General features: G+C 37.2%; 1 pseudogene; it reads right to left on the bottom strand.

Annotated features, from left to right (window-relative positions):
- LOC118800651 overlaps positions 1-25,144 on the bottom strand; it is a 132,742-nt pseudogene that overhangs the window by 72,797 nt on the left and 34,801 nt on the right.

The following is a 25,144-nucleotide window of genomic DNA, read 5'->3' as shown; positions in this document are numbered from 1 at the left end:
ATTCCTTGCTGAGAAACATCATTTTAAACTGTTGGTATTTTTGGTGATTAATTTTTTTGTGAAATGGTGAGCCTCAACTTATTCTTGCTCATTAAGGACTAGACCTTTCCTAGATGCTCCTTTTATATCCAAACATGATTGTATCACCTGATGCAAAAAATATTTTTGAGTATTTTACAATGTTTCTAGTCTTAAATGGCCCTTACCCCAACTTTTTTGGTATGTGTTGCAGTCTTCAATTTAGGAATGAGTGTGAAAAAACAAGTTGACGAGATTAAACATTTATGTGTTAGCATTTTACCTACTGTCCTAACTTTTTTGGAAATGGGTTTGTAGTTTGTAAACAGTTGTTCATAGATATCTAATTGTTACATATGAATTCATAAAGGCTACCACTTTGTTATTACCTATTTATTTAGTGACATACAAATAATTATTTTAATGTATAAACCTAATCATTAATCGTAGTTTGTTAATAGCAATTTAGTTATTTGATACACGTAACTAAGGTTATAAATTATACTTGCGATTGATGGCGCCATCACAGATGTGCAAGTCATCCATGCCATGTGCACTAATACACTCCCATACCATGACAGATGCTAGCTTTTGAACTGTGTGCTGATAACAAGCCAGATGGTCCTCTTTAGCCCGAAGAATGCATTATTTACTTTTTTTTTGGAACAACACAGTAGTGGTGTCGATTGTTAAAATTAATTGAATTAATCACAGTAATAGATTGTGATTAATCATGATTAGTCGTTAAATTGTAATAGTATTTACTTGTATTTTGGGGGGGAGAGAAAACAAAAGAATTCGTGAATTGTTTGGCAGTGAAAAGGCATGGCTAAATTGTGCTTCTGCTATGCCAGCATTGCCTTCAGTGTGTCTTTGCTGTGTTGGACCCACTTTATCATTTCGAAAGTGGAATTCCAATGCGCGAGTACATACTGGAAGAGTGTGTCCTCTTGGTAATTACGGGAGGAAGTTCGAGTTATTCTTGCTAATCTGATTTATTAACATTTTAAAAAAAATAACACATTAAGGTTTCCAGATTAATTGCGAGCGTTAACATGTTAATGTTGACAGCCCTACAATATGGTCTAAACACAAACATGTCAGTGTCACTGCTGTGCTGAGAATGGTGCACCACCTAAATAATATCTGGTCAGCCGTGGTTCTATGGTCCACTGACGGTTTTGGCAGTGGGTGGTTTGGGAGTGCCTGATAAAAGTACTACATGGCCAAAAATGCATTTATTAGTGGGTTTGGCTATTTAAACCACATCCATTGCTAACAGGTGTATACAGCCAAGCATATAGCCATGCAGTCTTCATAGACAAACATTCTAAGTAGAATGGGTCGTACTGAAGAGCCGATTGACCATTAAAGTGGCACTGTCATGGGATGCCTTGTTATTAAGTCCATTTGTCAAATTTCTGCCCTGCCAGGGCTGCCCCAGTTAACTGTCAGTGCTGTTACTGTGAAGAGGAAAGGTGTAGAAGCAAAACAACAGCTTAGTGGTGGGCTGCACAAGCTCACATAGCAGGACTGCAGAGTTTATGTGTGTAAAATTATCTGTCCTCAGTTACAGCACTCATTACTGAGTTCCAAACCATTAGTGGGGGCAATGTCAGCCCAAGAACTGTTTTTTAGACACTTCATGGATGATTTATACAATAACTACAATAGCATAGCAGCAGAACATAAGCCTAAGATCACCATGCGCAAAGGGGAGCATCGGCTGGATTGGTGAAATTTTGATGTTATAGCATAAAATCAGATTCTAGAGAAACTGTATTCTTCCAGTTTATGCCAACATTGTCCACCTTATATTATTTCAGAGTTGCTTAGAATAGCAAAATCTTATACAATACTACTACTACTAGTATGTTCAAACATTCTGTCATATCAATAATCTATGGTTTATTATTCAGAAACAGTTCTATTTTTCATTATGGAGGCATTATGGTATTGTGGAACATTAATTATTGTCAGTAAATAAATTTAATAAGATATAGTTTCTGTCCATCAAAGACAACATCTTAATTGTCAAATCAATGCAAAGTTCATAAAGTGTTATACTAAACCATATATTGAACAGTTCTAGTATTAAGCCAGTTAGTTTTTTATATCTAGTTAGATGTCTGTATTTCTAGGAAGTAGATGCACTGTATTATAGACTGATCAGCCCAGAGACATAAGAGATATGGATATAAAGGCATTAGTTACGTTACCATAACAAAGGTTAACATACTGCTCAACATTTATGAGCAAATTGGAGACATGACATTTATTAAAATCTCCCAATAAAAAGGGCATCTGTCTAGAAAAATAAAATAATCCTCCTTTGCAGTAAAATAAAGCTTTGCTGATTGTTGTAATAATAAATGGTCTTAAACACTGGCATTAATGAATAATTGCTAATTCACCCTTTAACCCTGAAGATTGGCCCTGAAGTTTCTCACCATAGAAACGCAGACAACAATCTTGCCCAGCTAGTAGCTAACAAAAAAAAAGAAAGATTTAAGATGGATACCGATAATTTGGAGATGAATGAAATTATTTGCATATATAATCACTCCAGCTGGTTTCCTGATATGTTTAATCTGCAACAAGAAACTGTCAAACACTAAAAAGTCATGAAGAAATCGTGAATCTTCATTCGTGCAGCAGTTACATTCTGGCACCTCAGGGACCATTTAAAGTGGAACGGGAAAATTCAAACAAGAACCTTGAAAATGAGAATTTGTATTCTTTTATGTTTTGTGTTAAACATTTTAATCAATAGACCCCTATGGCATTTTTCTGGGTCACTGCAGGTTGGTTCTGAGAAGGAATTAAAGGCTGTTAATGTGTGAAGATGAAGTGTGTAATCCAAAAATTGTTATGATCAGAAAACAATGTCTAGTACAAAATAATAACATTTGTTGGTGTTTTGGCATTATTATTATCTTAATGGCACAAAAGTATGCATTACAGTTTTGATACAGAATTGTTAAGTCAGTTTTTGCCTATGGTACACATATGTTGAAGGGCCTATATTTAGACAATGGAGAAAGATATTGGTGTTATCTTTTCTTTAGGACACAGAGTGTGTGTTTATGCACAGTCAATCTAAAGTTGCCCACATTCTGAATTTTACTTTCTGAAATATAAGAGATAACGTAGACACTCTCTCTTAAAGCCAGGCCTGAATTTGCACAGTTTATGTTTTTTGTTTAGCATCAAAATATTAAGATCTCAAAGTTACATAAAAACATGCTTGATCATCAGGAGATCAGGAGTTCATGATTCTTAGTGATGTTAAAGCCATCCGTGGCCAGGAGTCCAAGAGAGCACAATTAGCCTCGCTCTCTCTGGGTGAGTAGGATGCCCCCACCACTTCTCCCCCATCACTCATGCCAGTTCAGGCATCTGTTAGCTGATATAAAAGATCTGGCGGCTGGCGCTTTCCTCCGAGCACGTTCAGCTGTCCAGTGACATTGTGTGAGTGGCAGTTCAAAAGATTCAGCGGCGCTTCACAGGTGTGTTTGCTTTCTCCCTCCTAGTGCTGGTGATATCGTGTGGGAGAAAATTGGAGGAAAAAAAGGGTTGTGCTTTTTTCTACCTTGGGTGTGAATATCTGAAATATATCTCACAACCTAAGACTTTTTAAGAAATTGTTCCTCTACTAAATCCAGAGAAATCTCTGTTTGCAAGGGATAAGGCCGAAAACCAATATTGGATTGGCAACACTGAATTAAAAACAGACATGATTCTGCAGTAGAAATCACGCATGGCCTCAGGAACACTTCCGAAAACCATTGTCTGTGAACACTTTAACAAATGCAAGTTAAATATCCACCATGCAAAGTAGAAACCATATATAAACAGGATCCAGAAACGCCACCACCCTCACTGGGTCCAAGCTCATATAAGATGGACTGAGGTGGAATGGAGAAGTGTACTGTGGTAGATGAATCAAAATGTGAAATTATTTTTGGAAATCATGGGCACTGCGTCCTCCAGGCTGAAGAGGAGAGGGACCACCCAGCTTGTTATCAGCACACAGTTCAAAAGCTGGCATCTGTGATGGTATGGGGGTGCATTAGTGCACATGGCATGTGTGACTTACAGGAAAGGAATAAGTGATACAACACAGTGGTAAATATGCCCCTGTACCAACTTTTAAAAAATGTGTAGCTTGCATCAAATTTAAAATGGACACATTTTTCAGAAAACAATTCTCAGTTTCAACATTTTACATGTTGTCTTTGACCTAATATAAAGTTGCTAATTACTATATAGTAAGTAGCTATATAATTGCTACCATATTGTGAGGAAACCATCTTCACATTTATAGAAGATACAACATTTCTAAAAAAAATCTAACTATTGCAAGTGTGTTTTCTGTTACCACATTCATAATGCCAAGAAATCTTTTAATCATACTTAAGTGAAAGATGTTCCTATTGATGCAATTATAGCTTGGTTGAAAAACACAATTTGCATACTGTATTGCATAATGCTAAAACTCACAAACACAGTCTACACCTTAAACATGTTTACTTTCTGATGCTACAATAAATATAAAATAAATCGGAGTAATACTAACCAAAGCTTCTTTATTTTGCTGTGTGAATCTTCCAGTAAAGAACACAACTGCTTGACTGCTGAATCTCCTTGTATTTTCCCTTTCAGATCCAGCTCTCTCAGCAGTAAGGGGTTTACTCCTAGAACTTCAATCAAAGAAGAACAGGCTTCCTCGGCAGCAGGAGTCTTCAGAAGCCTGCAAGGAAAAAAAAAGGCTTGCATCATTCCCAACAAACATTAATGCTTTTGGCTATCAGTTACTTTAAAATGCTGCACTAAATCCATTTTGTTAATAAAGTAAGTTGAACATAACATGATTGCCACTCCAGTAATTACTCCATAAATGAGACAAAACTGTTCATATTCCTGAAAACCAGAAATGTTTTATATATATATATATATATATACCTGGGATGGGGGTGGGGGGAGGGGGTTCACAGGGAAATTCAAACTAAATATATTTTTCAGTACTTCATGCAACTGTGCCCAAAAATGTCAATGTTGAGCATTCCCAAATAATGTCAGTGGCCAGTCTCATGCTCCCCACACATCCTCCAACATCCTTGATTTTCTGTAGGTTTCCGCTTTGGAGTAATTGAATAACACACTTTCAGCCAACTTCTCTCTAGATATGTAAATTAGATATGAGTACATTTCCACTGAAATTCACAAATATTAGGCCATATTCTGCTTGAAATGGTAATACTACTCTCTTTTTCCAATTTTTGTTAATTGTTTAATGTATTCTGTCGAACTTCCTTTCTTTACCATTAAGCTTTCGTACATTTTAGATATGATTTCTTTGTGAGACTGATTGGGTCTAATAAACAAATTCAATGTTGTTGAATTCAAAGAAAATGCTAAAAGTCCTGATTTTCAAGCTTATATATTTCTTTTAGAGATAAGCTTTTATAGTCTTTGTCAGCCAAATTTTGAACCGACTATCCAGCTTATTTGGTCTGAATTCAGAGTCATAGGCACACCATCTAATTACTTTCAACATTTCACTTAAATTGTATTCTTTTAATACTTTAGTCCAATTTTTTAGTTGGGTTTTTATAGGAGGATTCTCTAAGATGTCTACTCTTTTAACTTAATCACTATTTACTATTACTGCCTGGAAAGAGGGGTTCTTTATCAATGATGATGAAGAATTAAGCGTCTTGTCTGAGCTGCAAAGTAGTACTTTTTAAAAATTGGCAAAGCCATACGTCCTCTATCCTTTGGGAGCGGCAAATCTTATTCTTGGTTTCCGTCCATGCCAAATATACCTTGAAATGATTTTATCAAAAATGTTTGGAAGGATTTCGATGGGAAGTGCTTGAAACAGAAAGAGAAAACTACATTCATCTTTACGGATTCAACTCTGGAATTCAGGCTTAGAAAAAGAATCAAGCTCCATCTTTGAATATCAGTTTTAATTTTAGCAATAAGAGGTCAAAAACTAATTCCTGACAATTTGGAAAGGTCTTTGGGTAGATTAATTGCTAAATATTTTAATGAGTTGTGTAGTTTCAATGAGCTCCTATGGATGTGTAGGAGCCAAAATGGTTATTTGGGTTTGTATGTGTCTTATACTCCCTTTTTGACTCCCTTTTTGTTTGAGTTAAGCCCATCTAATGGCTGGACTGGATGGGCCACTGGCAGATAAGGGCAGGTGATGCTACTTGGAGGGTGTGGCCAGATCAGGAAGAGACAGTCTTTCGGTGGACTTAATTGGGATGTGGAGAGTCAGACACTTTTGCTCACCCCCATAGTGGTCATCAGTAGGACAGAAAATAACCATTACATAAAACGACAGGACAGCTTCTTGATGTCAGAAGGGGGGCATTATTAATTGGAACTGTTTGTTTTGCTAATTTAAAGGTTTTAGTTTGACATTCATCTTTATTTGTATATAGAAAAGGAGATTTTATTTTATTATTTTAATTTGATTTAAATTATATTTGTATACAGTTTTATTTTGCTGAAAGAAAATCCTTTTCAGTAATTCGTAACAGAAGTAGATAAAGATTAAGTAACATTGGTCTTTACTTGGCTGCCTTTAGGCTTGCTCTTGACTCCATCTCAACTAGTCATCATCTTGGACAAAATAGGTGGTCCTGACAATAGCCCTAAATATATAGTTACCAACTTAAATATAAGTGAGGCATGATTGGCCAAATGATTGATGATTTTTAAGTGAAAAGAAGCAACACAACTTCTGCGGAAAACTATTTAAAATAATACAATTTTTCTGTGAATGTTAATGTGCAGTGACTTAAAATTTGATTTAATTTGGACATGCTACTAAGTCAGTATGTAGCAATACCCCGTTTGGCAGACATCGCAGCTTGCAAACACTGTTTGTAGCCAGCTACTCTTTCTGTTCATGTTTTAGGAATTATCACCACTTTTCTTTGCAGAATGCTTCTAGTTATGTTATATTCATGGACTGTCTTGCATGCACAACATGTTTTAGAACCACCTACAGATTTGAAATTGCTGTTGTTTACTGAATGCTTTCTTCCACTTGCCCATCTAGCTGCCATATGGGTGATTTGCTTTGCCTTTCTGGACAGCATACAGTCAGCTTGACTGGGGAGTTTTCTTAGTCTTTTAGATCTTGCCTTGACTTCCACGGTTCCCCTTAAAAGTCATTAATCATCTTAAATGAATGTGAGCACAAGATTTGAAGAGTCAGAGAATTTATTAAGCTCAATTACATTTTTACAAGTCAATTAAGGTCTAATAAGTTAAGTTCTGAGACTTCACAACTGGATCAGTGACCAAAGTTTTGCACATCACAATTACTATTTTTTTTTTTAAATTGATGAAATATAAACTGTGCATTAACCTTTTGCGGAAATAATATATTTTTAAATAGTTTGCTGCAGAAGTTATGTTTACTCCCTTTCACTTTAAAAACCATCAAAGCATGCAATTTGACCAGGGGTGCCTTTTGTATACAATTGTGTATATACACACAGTGAAGGGAAACAAGTATCAAGAAACTTGTTTTTGTAATTTAATATACATATTAATATTCCATTTCAAATTTACAATGTCTTTTGACTTTGTACTTGTAAATGTTAATAAAGTATGTATTTGTCAGCATGAACAAACCTATGTTAAGAAATTGTCTCTGTTGCAGGTTTCCCAACAATTCTTAACATTTTTATACAGGTTAAAGAGTAAATTCACTAAAAGAGGTGCTAGTCTACCGACACTTTGCCCAGGTGGGCATGGTCAATTTAGTGGGTTGCAGTCATATGCAAAAGTTTGAACACCCCTGGTCAAATTTCCATAAAGATATTCTCTACAGAGAACAAACTTAAATGTGTGATTTTTCTGCAAATTTTAGTGCACAGTTAGATGTATTTGCTGATATACTGGAACTAATATACTGAAAAAAATTACCCTGTGCAAAAATTATATTTTATCTTTATTTTTTGCTAAAATGAGTAAATAAAGTCATTGTCCATTTAAAGTGTGTAGATGGTGGAAGAGCATTTTAGAGAGGCAAAGTCTCTAAGAAGCAAGCATGGGCAGAGGTTCACCAATCTGCAAAAAAACTGTGTCTAGAAATTGTGGAACAATTTCAGAAAAGTGTTCCTCCCAGTGGATATCGCACCATCTACAGTACATAGTATCATTAAAAGATTCTAAGCGTTGGCCCTATCATCAGGAGATCGCGAGTTCGATCCCTGGTGATGCTACAGCCATTCGTAACCGGTAGTCCAAGAAAGCACAATTGTCCTCACTCTCTTTGGGTGGGTAGGATGAGAGGGAGGAGAGGGGATGCTACACAATGGTAGACATGGCCCTGTCCCAACTTTTTTGAGATGCGTTGTTGCCATGAAGTTTTAAATTAGTTAATTTTTTTCATGAAATGGTAAAATGTCTCACTTTCAAAATCTGATATGTGTTCTGTGTTCTATTGTGAATAAATTATGGGTCTATGAAATTTGCAAATCATTGCATTCTATTTTTATTTACATTTATTTACATTTTACACAGCGTCCCAACTTTTTTGGAAGTTAAATGACAGAAAAAATGGTTATTGCTCTTTGATTATTTTAAAATAGTAAATAGTTATTTCGAGAAAATAAGAAATTATTTCCACATAATGAATCAGAAATGTAAGAAAAATAAGTAACTATTTTGACTTTTTGTTTTAAAACACACTTTCAGGTGGTGGGATGAGTAAAACATGAGTTCTGTGCCAAATGCATTTAATTTTGTTATAAAATAGATAGTTCCAGTCCTCCAATCTGATCAGTTGAGCTGTGATTGAAGCCGCTGTAAAATTCTCGATATACGTACGCCTATAACTGCCTCACAACAATGGAATTCTGTATTACTGCACCACATAATGAAAAATCCTTGTGCTGCTAATGGAATAATTTCTGGCTGTAATGCTGCTCACATGGACCACTGAGAGTACTGATAAAGTAAGAACCCAGTTTTGTGTAAACTGAGTGGCTGAAAACTTAATTTTCCTAATTAGAACTAGGCTAATAAGCTAAAACAAGCTAAACAATTCCATTATTAGCACAGGCTTTGATTTAAAGTACTTACTATATAATTCACTGTAAAACTGTAATATAAAAAGTAAGGAAATTCATTTGCATGTCTTATCAACATCATATGTCCGTGTTTTAGTGCCTTAAACAGCAACAAACCCTCGCCAAATTTCAAATGGTTTCACAAATTCCTTGTTTCACCATTCAAAATTTTTGTCATTTTTGTCTCCACTCAGAGAACAAGTGACATTCCTTATCCTCTTACATAATCATGCACGTGCTTCCTCTCTCTTCCTCTTGCTCTCTCTCACACACACCAGCTAAGTTGCCAATTAGCTCACATTCAATGTAAATATACTGACTGTTGATCTTTCATTTCATTTTAGAGTGTGCAAAACTTTTTCTCCAAGTTCTGTCTTGATATCATTTAAAAAATATTTGTTGCCAATATTTATATAAAGTTATTCACCTTTATTAAAATCTTCATAAATCAAATCATTGATATTAATTTCTTTCATTAGAAATTAGAGATACTAATTATAGCATTTCTATTATTCTTATTCTTATTATTATTATTTATTGTTGCTAATATTTTATCTGTTTTATGCTGTTTGCCATTATATGTTGTCCACTTGTCATCATGACTAACAACACCTTTACACAGATTGTTTAGGAACTGTAAGAGTTTGAGTATAACCTTTTAGCTATGTGCAGTACATCAAAAATGGCTATGACATTTCTGCCACAGTGCACACAAACCACAGCATGCAGGAATAACTAAGTAAGGTAGCTTTAAATAAACCAAGGAGCCAAAGAGTTTCGATATGTACAATTAATGGGGAATTCCAGCAATTTATCAACATTTCTGCAAGACAAAATCATTAAAATATGAACAAAGTCATTATGAGTGGTTTGATGTAAAATGTGCCATTTTAGAGAAACTTACCAAGTCAGAATCATTCTGAACAGTGACGATAGGAACCAGACATCTGAAGAGTTTAATGCTGCTAAAAGCTACATCATAGGTCATTACAAAAATGGTTTCACATAAACTAACTGATGTCTGAGACATTGTTTTACAATAATTTTGATCTGGCTTCGGACCAAAATGTATTTATTAAACCCATTCATGGTGGAGCAGTACATGCAGGGTGTTGTGAGGCAAAATATTCCCCAAATAAAACTTTTCATATTTTTCACTATTTTACCATCATCAACATTCTACTGTATATAAAACTCAGACACGTGTAAGTTCACTAGTGGTTTTGGATAGACACTGTGCGCATGTGCTTGTCTGGCCTGCTTGCAGTCCATATCTGTCTCATTAATAATGTATGGTGCATCATGAGGAAGGGAATGAGATAGACAATGACAACTACGAGTGTTGAGGAACTGAAGTCTTGTACCAAGCAAGAATGGGCAAAAATTCCATTTGCAAAACTGCAACAATTAGTATTCTCAGTTCCAAAATTATTATAAGGAAAGGTGATGTAATACAGGGGCAAACATTTGTTTATATTTACAAACTAAGTTGATCAGTGAACACACTGGAAATTTTTGTACTTTCAGTTAAATACATTTTCAACAGAATTAACAAATCACAGATTCTTGATTTTACTGCATTTTACAAAATGTCCCAACTTTTCTGGAAATGGTGTTCATATTTTTTACTATTCGATGCATTGTTGGTGAGTATGCAATTCATACATTTACAGAATTACATGTCTAGTATTATTGTTGGTGATGAAGTAAAAAGTAGAAATTTCTTACTTAAGTGTGCTCAGTTTACATTTTGGATCCTCTACTCTATCGGTGATCAGCTTCACTCCTGTATCTCCAGGATCATTCCCACAGAGATCCAGCTCTATTAGGTGTGATGAGGGGTTTGATTCCAGAGCTGAAGCCAGAGCAGTATAGCCTTCCTCTGTTATACAGCAGAATGGAAGACTGGATAGAAGACATTTGTTCATCAGTATTAAAAACAAAAAACATTTTAAAAATATCTCAGAAAATCTATTTAGTGTTGGTCAGTTGGTCAATATAGAGGTATGCCTCTCCCATCACATGGCAGTACTAATGAGCTCACATGTTAAGATTTTTATTTTACATTTACCGAATGTTTAACAATTACAAATCACCTCAGGCTCTGCAGCTTACAGCACTGATCATTCAGTAGAGAACAGATCTTCTTCACTCCAGAGTTTCCTAGTTTATTCTCACTCAGATCCAGCTCTAATAGGTGTGATGGATTTGAACAAAGAGCTGATGATAGAGCAGCACAGCCTTCCTCTGTAATCCTGCTCTTATTCAGCCTGCAGACAGAGAAAAGTTTAAGAAACCACACTCAAACTATTACTCGAGTGAAAATTATTTATAAAGTCATTAGTCTGTCTAATGTTATTTTATCGCCTGCAAATATCTTGTGAAAACAAAAACAGAACAAAAAATATACATTCAATATCATTACAATAGTGAAAAAGGTAATAATTTTATGATACAACCCACAAGTGACAAAATACCTACAGGTGATATTAAGTTTACTTAGAATTTAAATTATAACATAACATTCAAATGCAGTAAATTACACACTTCAGTTTCTGAAATCTGCAGTGTGAATCCTTCAGTAGATCAGAGATCCTCTTCAGTTCTGAATCTCCTTGTATTTTCCCACTCAGATCCAGCTCTCTCAGCAGTAAGGGGTTTGCTCCTAGAACTTGAGTCAGAGAATCACAGACTTCCTCTGCAGTAGAACTTTTCAAAAACCTGCAGAGGGACAGAAAAAGATGAGTCAAGATGGAGTTCAGTACTGCACTTTCAGTCTCAATCTGAAATTCCTCATTCCTGTCAGTGACTGCATGTGGGTACAATGCAAGGTGTGGTGAGTGTCAGTGGCAGCGGGTCCTTTCTGATACAGGAGAAGCAGAAGAGGCGACACTCACTTTACTACCAAGTATACAGTGACACACTGTGCTAGAGTGGGTAATCAGCAGACTTGATCATTTGGGCCAGTTACCATGAGATAATGTTTAAGCTCAAATAAACTGTAAATGCTACATCCAAGTGTATATCTGTAGTCATTGGGGTTAAAACAGCAGCACTCACCTCACAAGTGGTACAGCCCTGGTTTGTTGATTGTAACCGACTAACATACAGTGGATAACGATTATGTAAAGCCAAAAGTAGCTTCTTATTTTCATTTCCCATTCCACTTTAAATAACATAGCTGTTACATTCACAACCTGTACAGGCGCAACTGCCACTGTATTATTTAAGGTGGAAAGGAAATTTGAATAAGCAACTAACATCAGCCTTGAGAGAACAACATATAAAAGCCAGCACCATGGTGTAAATCTGTTACTGACAGACACAACAGGCACTGACCTTAACTAACTTAGCTTGCATTATTTTATAACGACCATCATGATTGTGTCACATTTAAGATAAAAGCTTTTGTTAGTTTTATAACCAGCTAGACACCTTGGTTATCTCAGTGTAGCGTGTAAAAAATAAAGTAAGAAATAAAAATGAATATGCAAAGTTTTTAGAAAAAGTTCTTTTGTCTTTTGAAGTGAATCCACTAATTTTCAGTAGTATAGGTTAATGCAGGCCTGCTTCAGAAGTTGCAGTGAATAGCCAGTTAGTCAGAATTACCAATAAATAATGTTACAACCCCCATATTTCCCACAATATCTACCTCAGTGTCTTCAGTTTACAGTTTGGATCCTCTAGTAAATCACTGAGCATCTTCACTCCTTCATCTCCAGGATCGTTTCCACTAAGATCCAGCTCTATCAGGTGTGATGAGGTGTTTGATTTCAGAGCAGAAGCCAGAGCAGCATATCCTTCCTCTGTTATACTGCAGAATGAAAGACTAGACAGAAAAAAAATGTTCTTTGGCATTAGAAAAAAAAGGCAAAAAGAAATTATCTATTTAAACTCCTAATAGAATACATAAAATCTGACTGAACAATAAAAAATATGTTTGAGGTTTGTGTAAAACAATTGTAAAAGAGTACAAAACATTACAAAAGGGGAATCCAAAAACAAGTAATAATGAGAGAAAAAAGTCATAAACACTGAAAGATCAGTCAAGACAAAAACAATCAGTATGCACCTGACAAGGTTGGCAATACTTTGCAATGAGTGTAACAAACAGACAGGTTTATATAGCAGGTAGGAAATGAACATCAGGTGCAAACAGTACAATAATCTGGTAATGTGGATCTGGGTAGGTGTCTGTGACTGGTGGAGTCTGTGACATGAGTGTCCAGATAATTATAGGAGGTGTAGTGAGTGGAGTCAACAGAATCAGAGGGGAGACCCAGAAGTGTGACACAATCCCTAATAGAACCCCTCACCACATGCCAGTAACTAAACTTCTAAAACTATTGAAAGCCCATATATTCTGACATTGCCTGAAAAAATGCTTGTTTTTCTTGAAGAACCTGTCAACAAGTTATTATTGCATATACTGCCTTTGGCATCAGTAGTTAAGTTTCCATATACGTTCTGAGGATTTTGCAAGCAATAAAATGAACGTCTTTAAAAATATGAAATTTTTTTTTCATCAAATTGACCTCAACAGGTAAAAATTATTATTGTGTCATTTTTATTTACAGTTCTATGTATTACTCAGGTTAAGTTGAGGTATAAACTCGAAAATATAAGGTAATTATATTGAATAACTGTAATGCTGTCTACCCCTCTTGTCTGTTCTTGTTCTGTCCATTCCATATCTGTTTTCTTTGCTTTTCTACTTTCTTTTGTTCTTGTGTGTTTGTATATGTTGCCATCTCTGCACTTGGCTCCTCCCTTAGCCCTGTTTGCTTGTAGCTCTGCCCTCTTATTAAACTCAGTCTAGCTTTGCCTGTCATATTCGTTTTGTTTTGTTTTTTCTTGCTCCTCAATCCTCTGTCCTTGTGTCATGCTCGCCACCTGGTTTCTGCTTTGAACCCCTTCCATTAATAATTTGTCCCAGCTGTCCCTTGTTTGTGTGAGACTTTATATTTACTTTGTTATCTGTGTCCTCACTGTTCACAGTGTTTGTATTAGTCATAATGTTAGCATGTTAACAGTTATTTCTGTTTTTGCATTGTTGGTCGTTTGGTTATCTTTAGTTTTTCTTTAGTGAATTCTACAGATGTTTATGCCTTTTATGCCTTGGTGGACATAACTGGGTAAGTGCATGGCAAAAACTCCAAAATGCTGTGTATTTTTTGGGCAGCAAGAAAAAATTATATAGTAATTACTCAGAAAGTCTAATTAAATAACAGGGAAATACGTAACCTAGCTATTATGGTGAAAAGGGACATACTTCAATACCTCATATTGGGTAATTGGAGTAGAAAGGTGGAATAACATTGAATGCCTATGGAAAATTCTGCTAGAACAATTGTATCTTTATTCAAGTATGTTCGTGGGTAAGACTACATGTAACATTAACAAAAATCAATTGGAAGTCTAATAATAAAAACCAAGATTGGTTTTCAGCTAATTCTAAGGTTGTGCTGGTTATTTTACATCATTTCACATTGTTTTCTGTAGTCCCTATTTAACAGTTTTCAACTCAGCACAACACTGCTTCACTTAAGAGGTTCCTAGTTTATTCTTGGAAAAAAAAGGTTTTAGCCTGTTCTGATCTTGCACTTAATTAAAAAATCTGTAATTTTAAATCTACTCACTGCAGTTTCTGTAGTTTACAGCAGGTCTTGAATACATCACAAAACTTATTTACTCCAGAGTTTCCTAGTTTATTCTCACTCAAATCCAGCTCTATCAGGTGCGAAGGATTTGAACAAAGAGCTGATGATAGAGCAGCACAGCCTTTCTCTGTGATACTGTTATTATTAAGCCTGCAAAAAGAAATGATATTTTATTGAGAAATTTCAGATATATGAGCACAACAGATGCAACATTTTTGGTCCATTGTCCTCTAAAAATAGTAGTATTATTTGTCTTTTTCATTTTGTATAGTGTGAATAACAAGGATCAATATAAAAATAAATTCTCAATGACATTAATTTAAATTATTTTTTTTCATTATTCAAACTTTGTTTCTAAATTGATCTACTTAAAAATAATAACACTGGGAAAAAAATTACCCTACATACTTAAGTTTCTGAGTTCTGCAGTGTAAATCTTCCAGTAGATCAGAAATCTTCTTCACTTCTGAATCTCCTTGTATTTTCCCACTCAGATCCAGCTCTCTCAGCAGTAAGGGGTTTATTCCTAGAACTTGAGTCAGAGAATCACAGGCTTTCTCAGCAGTAGAACTGTTCAACAACCTGCAGAGAGACAAAAAAAGACCAGTCAAGATGGACTTCAGTACTGCACTTTCATTCTCAATCTGAAATTCCTCATTCCTGTCTGTGACTGCATGTGGGTACAATGCAAGGTGTGGTGAATGTCAGTGGTGACGGGTGCTTTCTGACACAGGAGACGCACAGGGTGCGACAATCACATGGCAAAAAAATTTAATACTTCCTAACGTATCATTCAAAAGTTGGAATCACTTGTCATATAATGTAAACATTATTTTATGTTGAAATGAGAAGTTATGGAATGACAAGCGCACACACACATCTTCGAAGCTGCTTATCCTTCTGGGTCTCAGGGAGCTGGAGCCTATCCCAGCAGTCATTGGATGGAAGGCAGGATACACCCTGGACAGGTCACCGGTCCATCGCAGGGCAGACAGACAGGCATATACGCTCACTCCCACACTCACACCTAGGGGCAATTTAGTGTATCCAATTGGCCTGACTGCACGTCTTTGGTCTGTGGGAGGAAACCCACACAGACACTGGGACAACATGCACATACACACAGAAAGTACCCTGGTCACCCTACCACTGCTACCCTCTGCACCACCGTTTTTGGCTATTTATTATAGTTTCATTCTCAATGTTATACAAATTTACCAGCCTTTGTTCATCATCATGGACAAAAGTAACATTGGTTTTCTTCTTTTACCCTACTAATCTTTAAAACCTGTGAAAATGTTCAGGCCTAGCACATAAGAGTTATTATATGCATTTTATGCATCTATCTGTATCAAACTCATTTAGTTTACTAAAAGCATTGATTCAAAACTTTTTCAAAGGAAATGGAAAAAGAGCATATTAACCTGTTGTATCAAGCCAGCAATGACAACGTAAAATTTCAAACTACTCTCCTCTTGACGTGAGTCCAGGCTCTGGACTTACTGATATCCAATCAATCTGGAAAAAATTCTCAAACCATAGGTATTCCATAGAAAAACTAGCCACTGTGGTTCCTTAAGAGACTTACGACCCACAAAGTACTTCAATTACGTTAGAAAAATAATGAAACTGAACAGCATCTAGTGGTATTTTGGTTAAAATCCACTGCAGGCTCACTTGATCCATTCCCAAAATTAATTGCTCTCTAGAAACTGTTAGCTTTAAAGATGTACTTTAGATTGCTGCTTGTAGACCATTACTGAAGCAGAATAATTTGGACGGTTCGTTGTCATGTAACTTCTTAAACAAACTTATATAAAAGGTAATATTTAAGGAAAGGTTTTTCTTCTAAATAATGAAAAATTCTTGTCTGGATTTAAGTCTAACTAATAAGAGTAATTAATAGTCTGAGACTCTGATTGCTATTTATTTGAGACTTTTTTGAATATACTGTCCATTACTTTAATGTAATGTTTTTATTTTTTTTTACATGAAACAATGTCTAGTATAGGGTGGTGTATTGTATTAAAAGCAGGAGAAAGATTGAAAAGAATAAAGGATATGTTGATATGTACGATGACACAATTCTGGTTGCTTAAAAAGGCTATATAAAAGGGTATGCTAACCTGGTAGCTAATGTTAGCATATGTGTTTAGCAATTCTCTCTGACCAGTGAGTAGTCTGTAACGTTTTTATGTCACCTTTTTCAGGTGGCACCAAAAATAGCACCTGGTACGAAGTACCGAATTTGCCAAAAATAAACAAAAAAGGTGAGTAGAGTCGAATCGAATAGGTACCACACAGTGGAAAAGTGGTTTTTAAATACCATAGACCACACCATACTAAACATTGCATGAACAATAAATAATAAGAAGACTCAGATATAAGGTAATAATGGTTTGATAATAACAATAATAATAATGCATGTAAGAAATAAATTTGTTAATGACAAATTTATATGGAAAACTTACTTGTCAAATACAAAATAAATACATGGTTATAACATCCCTTCATTTGTATTTAATTAATAAACAGCATATTTACGGTGTAGAAATGCTTTACCTAAGAGCCTCTAGTTTACAGTTTGGATCCTCTAGTAGATCAGTGACTAGCTTCACTCCTGTATCTCCAGGATCATTTCCACTGAGATCCAGCTCTTTTAGTCGTGATGAGGGGTTTGATTTCAGAGCTGAAACCAGAGCAGTATATCCTTCCTCAGTTATACTGCAGAATGAAAGTCTGAAAATAGAACATAAATTGATTTTTACTAAAAGAACATGACAAATGTGTGCTCAGTGTGGTAGAGGCTGTGACTTTGACGTGAGGTTCAGATATAAATGTGTTCATATTTTTTGTCTTCATATTAGACAATTTCTGCACATTTTTTCAAGTCAATTTACAAGTTCAGAACAATATATTCTAATTTTACATTAAAACATACTTATGTCAGAAACAGTTTATCTTTAAACTCAAACATTTTTAATCATGTACCATCCACATGATCTACCTCCTGTAATGATCTTGTTCATGCTTATGGAGACCCCTGACTGCATAAGCATTAGTTAGGAAAGCAGTAGCTAAAAAAAATGATACTGCTTGAATAAATAAAAAAATTATACCAGCTTAAAACAAAATACAAATCTGCACTTTTACAGAAAAAAAAAAAAACGTTATGATTTTTCTCCAGGAACAGATATCCATTTACAATAATGCTGTTTTAAAAAAGTCATACGGTTTTAGTTTAATTAACCTATTCTTGTCTGTACTGGAATTTTTACATTTCCTGTACTTCAGCAGTTCTTAGACCTCCACTGACCACATATCTGAAAACAAAATTGAAATTGGTCAAATGGTTTGGCTACAGTGTCCAGTGTTTTTTAACTGTACATATTTTCATGGAAAAATCATGTTCTCAATTTGATCACCTTCATGAAGTGATAAAATGTGCCAATATCTAAAATCACCATCAGCATTTTAATTACTGCACAGAGAGTGTGTGTTGTATAGGAGAATCTGATCAATGGGAAGCCACTCTGTATTTAAACAACTGAGAGTTTCCTTAAACCCTAATTTTTTCCTTTTTTCATTTCTTTCTTTCTTTCTTTCTTTCTTATTTATTTATTATTGGTACATTTCTGACCACAGGACCACTGTTGTTCAGATATTCTTTGGGTGATGGACCATTCTCAGCACAGCAGTGACCACAGGACCACTGTTGTTCAGATATTCTTTGGGTGATGGACCATTCTCAGCACAGCAGTGACACTAACATGTTAGTGTGTGTCACAATAGTATGAGGTCCTGTGGTCAAAAACTAACCAATGATGAATCATGGGGGGCTGACAAACTGTGCAGCAACAGGTGGGCTACAGCCTTGTACACCTACATAGAGGAACTATTAGGAAGGCGGACCTAATAGAATGGACAGTGAGTGATGCGGGGTGGGTCTGCCTTCTGGTACCTTTGTATATAAATTTTTATAAATAATAAACGGGATTCATACAACACTAAATTGCCACCCATTAAGTGTGTGAGAAATAATGTGTATGTGCATGTATGCAAAAGAATGAATGAGGTAAAGACATTTTGCTTGGAATGTGTATATACATACATATATGTTGGACAAGGGGGATAACTGGCTCACATTCTCTGTTCTAGTTCAACCTGAAGGTGTTGGATGGGGTTGAGGTCAGGGTTCTGTGTGGGCCAGTCAAGATCTTCCACACCAAACGCACCCAACCAGGCCTTTATGGACCTTGCTTTGTGCACTGGAGCACAGTCATGGATCGGAAAAAGGCCTTCCCCAAACTGTTCCCACAAAGTTGGAAGCATACAGTTGTCCAAAATGTTTCCCTTCACTGGAACTAAGGGGCCTAGGCCAACCCCTGAAAAACAACCCCATAGCATTATCCCTCCTCTACCAAACTTTACAACTGGCACAATGCAGTCAGGCAGGTAACGTTCTCCTGACATTCGACCAAACCCAGACTCATCCATCAGACTGCCAGATAGAGAAGCGTGATTAATCACTCCATAGAATACGTTTCCACTGCTCCAGAGTCCAGTGGCAGCATGCTTTACACCACTCCCCCCTTCCGTTTGGCATTGTGCATTTTGATCTTAGGCTTGCATGTAGCTACTCAGCCATGGAAACCCATTTTGTAAAGCTCCTAAAGTGCAGTTGTTTTGCTGATGTTGCTTTTAGATGCAATTTGGAACTCTTTAATGAATCATTTAACAGAGGACAGGCACTGTGCGCTTCAGCACTTGGCAGCCCCAATCTGTAAGTTTGCATGGTCTACCACTTCGTGGCTAAGCTGTTGTTGCTCCTAGGTGCATCCATTTGACAATACTAGCACTTACAGTTGACAGGGGCAGATCTAGCAGGACAGACATTTCACAAACTGACTTGTGGCAGAGGTGGCATCCTATGACAGTGCCATGTTTAAAGTCACTGAGCTCATCAGTACGACCCATTCTAGTGCCAGTGTTTGTCTATGGAGACTGCAAAGCTATGTGCTTTTTATCCACCTGTTAGCAATGGGTGTGGCTGAAACACCTGAACTCAATAACTAGAAGATGTGTCCCAACACTTTTGTCTATATAGTGTATGTATTGTGCATGGGTGTGCATATATATGACAGCTACAAGTAGTTTGCCCTGATGTGCAACCTACATCAGTTAGGAATTTTTTCTCTGGTCTTAGAGTAGCATAGATCATAGCACAGAGTATAGTACCTTAATTTCAATCATCCAGTAAAATCTTACTGTAAAACAAACACCTTAGTTGTTTTAACCAATTATATGCATACTTGGTAGCTAATAATTTGCTAGAGAAATTCCAGTCAGATGTTTATTCTAACCATAGGTACTTTTAACTAGTTCTGCATGTCTACATTCACAATCTGACAAATTTTACATTGACATGCTACTAAAGGATAAAGGTTCTGTGTCTAATGAAGGCACTAATGTCTGCAGTCAGAAATTGCGGGTACATAAAACAAAATGCCTGAAACCATACTAAACACACCCTTGGTAAGGCTGCAGTTTTGTCTGACATGCAAGTCTAGGCTGAGTGGCAGAATGTCTGTTTCAGCCTCCAAATGTTACTATTTAACCTAGAGGTGTCATAAGAGCTGCTAGAGCTGCTGCATGTAAACCCAGATTGAAACGTTACTGGATACACCATTAGCTTGACACTAAAATAACACTACAAATCTCATGGAGACATTAGCAGAGATCAGCATTAACAACAACAAAAAATATGATAATATTAATTGCTTGTAATTGCTTGTATGTTTCCTTAAGTTGGAAGATATATTGGAAGATATGTATTTTCATTGTGTAAGCTGGTATCCACTGCTTTGCTTTAATTGGCTTGTAGAACTAAATCTGTTACTAATCTATTTCAATCATACTTCCTTCTAATTCTTTTACAAGGTAAAATGTACATTTTGCTATGGTTAGCAATTATTAAAAACAAAAGTGCAAGGCAAAATATTTTATCAGAAAGAGTTGATCACAACATCCTGATTCATCAGTGTTGAAACCTGAGCAAGCCTCTCAGTAATAGCTTCAGAATTGTTTGAATCATATTTAACAAACTGGCAGTTTCTTGTTGTATTTGGAAATCATCCATCTAAAATATTTAGTGTTTCCTTTGGGATTCAGAACTGAGAGACTGATACTTGGTCCCAACAAAATAGATTTTTGAATAATTATACTTTATGGAATATTACTAAGGTTGCATTCTGTCATTTAAGAAGTACTGCTAAACTTAGGCCTTTTCTATCCCAAAACACAAAAAAACTTGTTTGAGCAAAGTTGATGAATGTATTATTATAAGTACTGTTTTGTTATTGTTAATTATATATAAATAATATGAAAAATTATTTCCTTAGTTATTTGTTTTATTATTTATTATTTTAAAGGCTGTGCCTAAATGCATGATTTTGTCTGCATTACGTGTTGTCTCTTCATTACAAATGTGTTTCATACTCAATTTGTTTACATGGAACAACTATAGCTCACCTCAGTTTCTGCAGCTTACAGCACTGATTGTTCAGTAGAGAACAGATCTGCTTCACTCCAGAGTTTCCCAGTTTATTCTTACTTAGATCCAGCTCTATCAGGTGTGAAGGGTTTGAACAAAGAGCTGATGATAGTGCAGCACAGCCTTCCTCTGTAATACTGCTGTCGTTCAGCCTACAGACAAAAAGGAGAAGTTCTCACGAACAAACTTCATTCATAATAAAATCTATGTTGATATGTGTAAATGGATTGTAAAAATATATTCTATACAAATATTACAGTAGTACAAAAGATAGTTATTCTATTATCAAGTGGCAAAATATCAATGTATAGTAGTTAATTCACTTTATGTTTATATTTGTAAATACTTCAAATTATACAAGAAACTACACACATAAGTTTCTTAGTTTTGCAGTGTGAATCCTCCAGTAGATGAGAGATCTGCTTCAGATGTGAATCTCCTTGTATTTTCCCACTCAGATCCAGCTCTCTCAGCAGTAAGGGGTTTGTTCCTAGAGCTTTAGTCAGAAAATCACAGATTTCCTGTGCAGCAGAACTGTTCAGCAGTCTGCAGAGAGAGGAAAACAGACTCACAGAGTCAATTTGCAAGAAACTTCTTCTTCAAGAACCATTCTCTTTTACCAATTTATGTCTAGTAATGAAGGTAAGTTCAAGGCAAATGTACAAGATCCATTAAAAATACCAGTTTAAGTAAAAAAAAAAATAGTAAATATATTACAGTTTTGCGTTAAACATAAGGCAAATGAGAGTTTGAGATTTTGAAGTTCATGATGCCAACATTTCCTACAATATCTACCTCAGTGTCTTCAGTTTACATTTTGGATCCTCTATTAGATCTGTGAGCATCTTCACTCCTGTATCTCCAGGATCATTCCCTCTGAGATCCAGCTCTGTCAGGTGTGATGAGGGGTTTGATTTCAGTGCTGAAGCCAGAGAAGCATATCCTTCCTCTGTTATAGTGCAGAATGAAAGACTGGAGAGAGAGAACACATCTTGGCTGTAATTAAACCATGATTGATGTTTGTTGTACTTTAAGAAGCCTATATGTTTTAAATGCATGCTTTAGTTTACATTCAAATGTGTTTGCATATTAAGCTCAAATAGAACATTAACTAGAACTCACCCCAGTTTCTGCAGTTTACAGTGCTGATTGTTCAGTAGAGAACAGATCTTCTTCACTCCAGAGTTTCCTAGTTTATTCTCACTCAGATCCAGCTCTATCAGGTGTGAAGGGTTTGAACAAAGAGCTGATGATAGAGCAGCACAGCCTTCCTCCATAATCCTGCTCTTATTCAGCCTGCAGACAGAGAGGAATGGTGGAGAAAAGTTTAAGAAACCACACTCAAAGCTATTACTCAAGTGGAAATTATTTATAAAGTCTTCAGTCTTTCTAATGCTATTTTTTTCTCTGCAATTATCTTATGAAAACAAAAACAGAACAAAAAAATGCACATTCAATATCATTACAATAGTGAAAATGGTAATAATTTTATGATACAACCCAGAGATGACAAAATACCAACAGATGATATTAAGTTTACTTATAATTTAAATTATAATGTAAAATCCAAATGCAGTAAATTACACACTTCAGTTTCTGAAATCTACAGTGTGAATCCTTCAGTAGATCAGAGATCCTCTTCAGTTCTGAATCTCCTTGTATTTTCCCACTCAGATCCAGCTCTCTCAGCAGTAAGGGGTTTGTTCCTAGAGTTTTAGCCAGAGAAGTACAGACTTCCTCTGCAGTAAAACTGTTCAACAGCCTGTAGAAATAAAAAACACACTCACTTTTATATCACGTATACAGTGACAAACAGTGCTAGAGTGGTTAATCAGAAGACTTGCCATTTTGGGCCAGTTACCATGAGATAATGTTTAAGCTCAAACAAACTGTAAATGCTACATCCAAGTGTATATCTGTAGTCATCAGGGTTAAAACAGCAGCCTCCACTTCACAGGTGGTACAGCCCCAGTTTTGATTGTAACAAAGTATCATACAGTGGATAAAGATTATGTAAAGCCAAAGGTAGCTTCTTATTTTCATTTCCCATTCCACTTTAAATAACATAGCTGTTACATTCACAACCTGTTGGCTAAAGATTAATGTGGCGGTAGAGAGGTGGAGCCACTGCCCAGCCCTGAGCACAAATCACGTGTGCTCCTCCTCTGATTGTGCACAGCTGTGCTGAATCATAAGAGGAGCATAGACTCTTTAAAACTGGCTCTCTTTCCAGCGTGAGAGAGAGGAGGACACTGAATTGCACGCCACACAGCAGAAAAGAGAGCAAGGGACCAAGAGAAAAAGGGACACTTTATATTAAGGCTGAACAAGCCCTGTTTACGTTTGCTTTTGTTTCACTTAAATATGTGTAAACAAAGCACGTTGGTTCACTCACACTGGTGTTTATGTGTGTGTCTCTGAGCTCTCATTGGGTTTCCCAGTCAGGCCCCTCCCCCAGCTGCGCCACATTGGTGAAGACTGTGGGCACTGCCCCTTTCTGGTTGGGTCCTGTGACTGGGAGCCGAGCAAGCTTTGGAGGCACGCCGCAGCTCCGGCATGAGTAAAGTTAGTTTAATTTTTGTTTCATTTTGCTTAAGTTCAAAAAATGCAGAGAGGAAAGAAAGCAAAAAAAGGCCAGATGGGCAAGCAGCTTACCCGCATCTTCCTCGACCCTCTGGACTGCCTTTACTGTGCCTGGAGCGGCCAGCTGCCTATTCCACGGAACGAGCAGCTGGTGGGCGGGGCCACTTTACAGGCCCCTACACACACGGAGGAAAAGCAGCACCTGGTGCAGCTGGAAGGTGTTTTGGGGAGAAACACCTAGCGGAAAACTGCCCTACTGGGAAGAAGGGATTTTGCTGCTACTGTCTGCTCCCCGTGGACGAGGATGACGACAGCATGGAGTGGGTCTTCGGGCCTAAAAAGGTCAACATCACCGTGACAAAGCCCGCCCACTGCCTCCCTAGCCTCGTGGACATGATGATGGGATGATGGGCATGGCACAACGGAAGCCCCTGCCCCCGTCTGCCTGGACCTTGTGCCTCCCTCTTCCTCCCACCCAAGTTTGGCTTCTCCCCTTTTCTCTGCACCCTGCATTCTGCTGGACAAGATGGGGTGGTTGAAGTCCCGCCTCCTCCCATCATTTCCCTGGCCCACACTTGTTCCCGAGCATGGGTCAGGTTCGCAGGGGTGGGGAGGTGGGCCTGGAGAGGGCAGGGCCATGGAGGAGGAAAAAGACTGTCCTTGGCCAGAGTGGCTGCTACAGCCTGATGCCTGGGCACTGCCTAGGAGGACACTCCAGAGCTGCCAGCATCGACAGTGCTGCCTGGTGTCCTAAAAGACACTCCAGAGCTGCTGCATGCGTCACCAGCAGCACCTGGTGTCCCAGAGGGCACCCCATCATCGACTGTGCCTCCTGGTGTCCTGGAGGGCACTTTGGAGCCACCGCCTGTGTTGCCAGCACCTTCTGGTGTCCCGGAGGGCTTCGTAGCATCGACAGCGCCTCCTGGTGACCCAGAGGAGCCGCCTGCCTCCAGAGCCACCTGCGTCACAACGCTGCCTGGTGTCCCAGAGGGCACCCCAGCATCAACCATGATGCCTGGTGTTCCAGAGAGCACTGCACAGCCATCGCCTGGTGTCCCGGAGGGCAATCCAGAGCATGTCAACAGCACCAGTGGGGCCTGGGGGTGGTGTGCCCCTGGCAGAGGACGACGACTTTCCCTGGTCCTCATGGCTGCAATTGGCTGCAGCCTGGCTGCCACATGGTGCTCCAGGGAACACCTCAGAGATGGCCACATCAATGGCCTCGC

This window comes from Colossoma macropomum, unplaced genomic scaffold, assembly GCF_904425465.1.
Source record: "Colossoma macropomum unplaced genomic scaffold, Colossoma_macropomum, whole genome shotgun sequence".
NCBI lineage: Eukaryota > Metazoa > Chordata > Actinopteri > Characiformes > Serrasalmidae > Colossoma > Colossoma macropomum.
The sequence above is the reverse complement of the archived record's forward strand: the minus strand, read 5'-3'. Positions and strand labels throughout refer to the sequence as shown.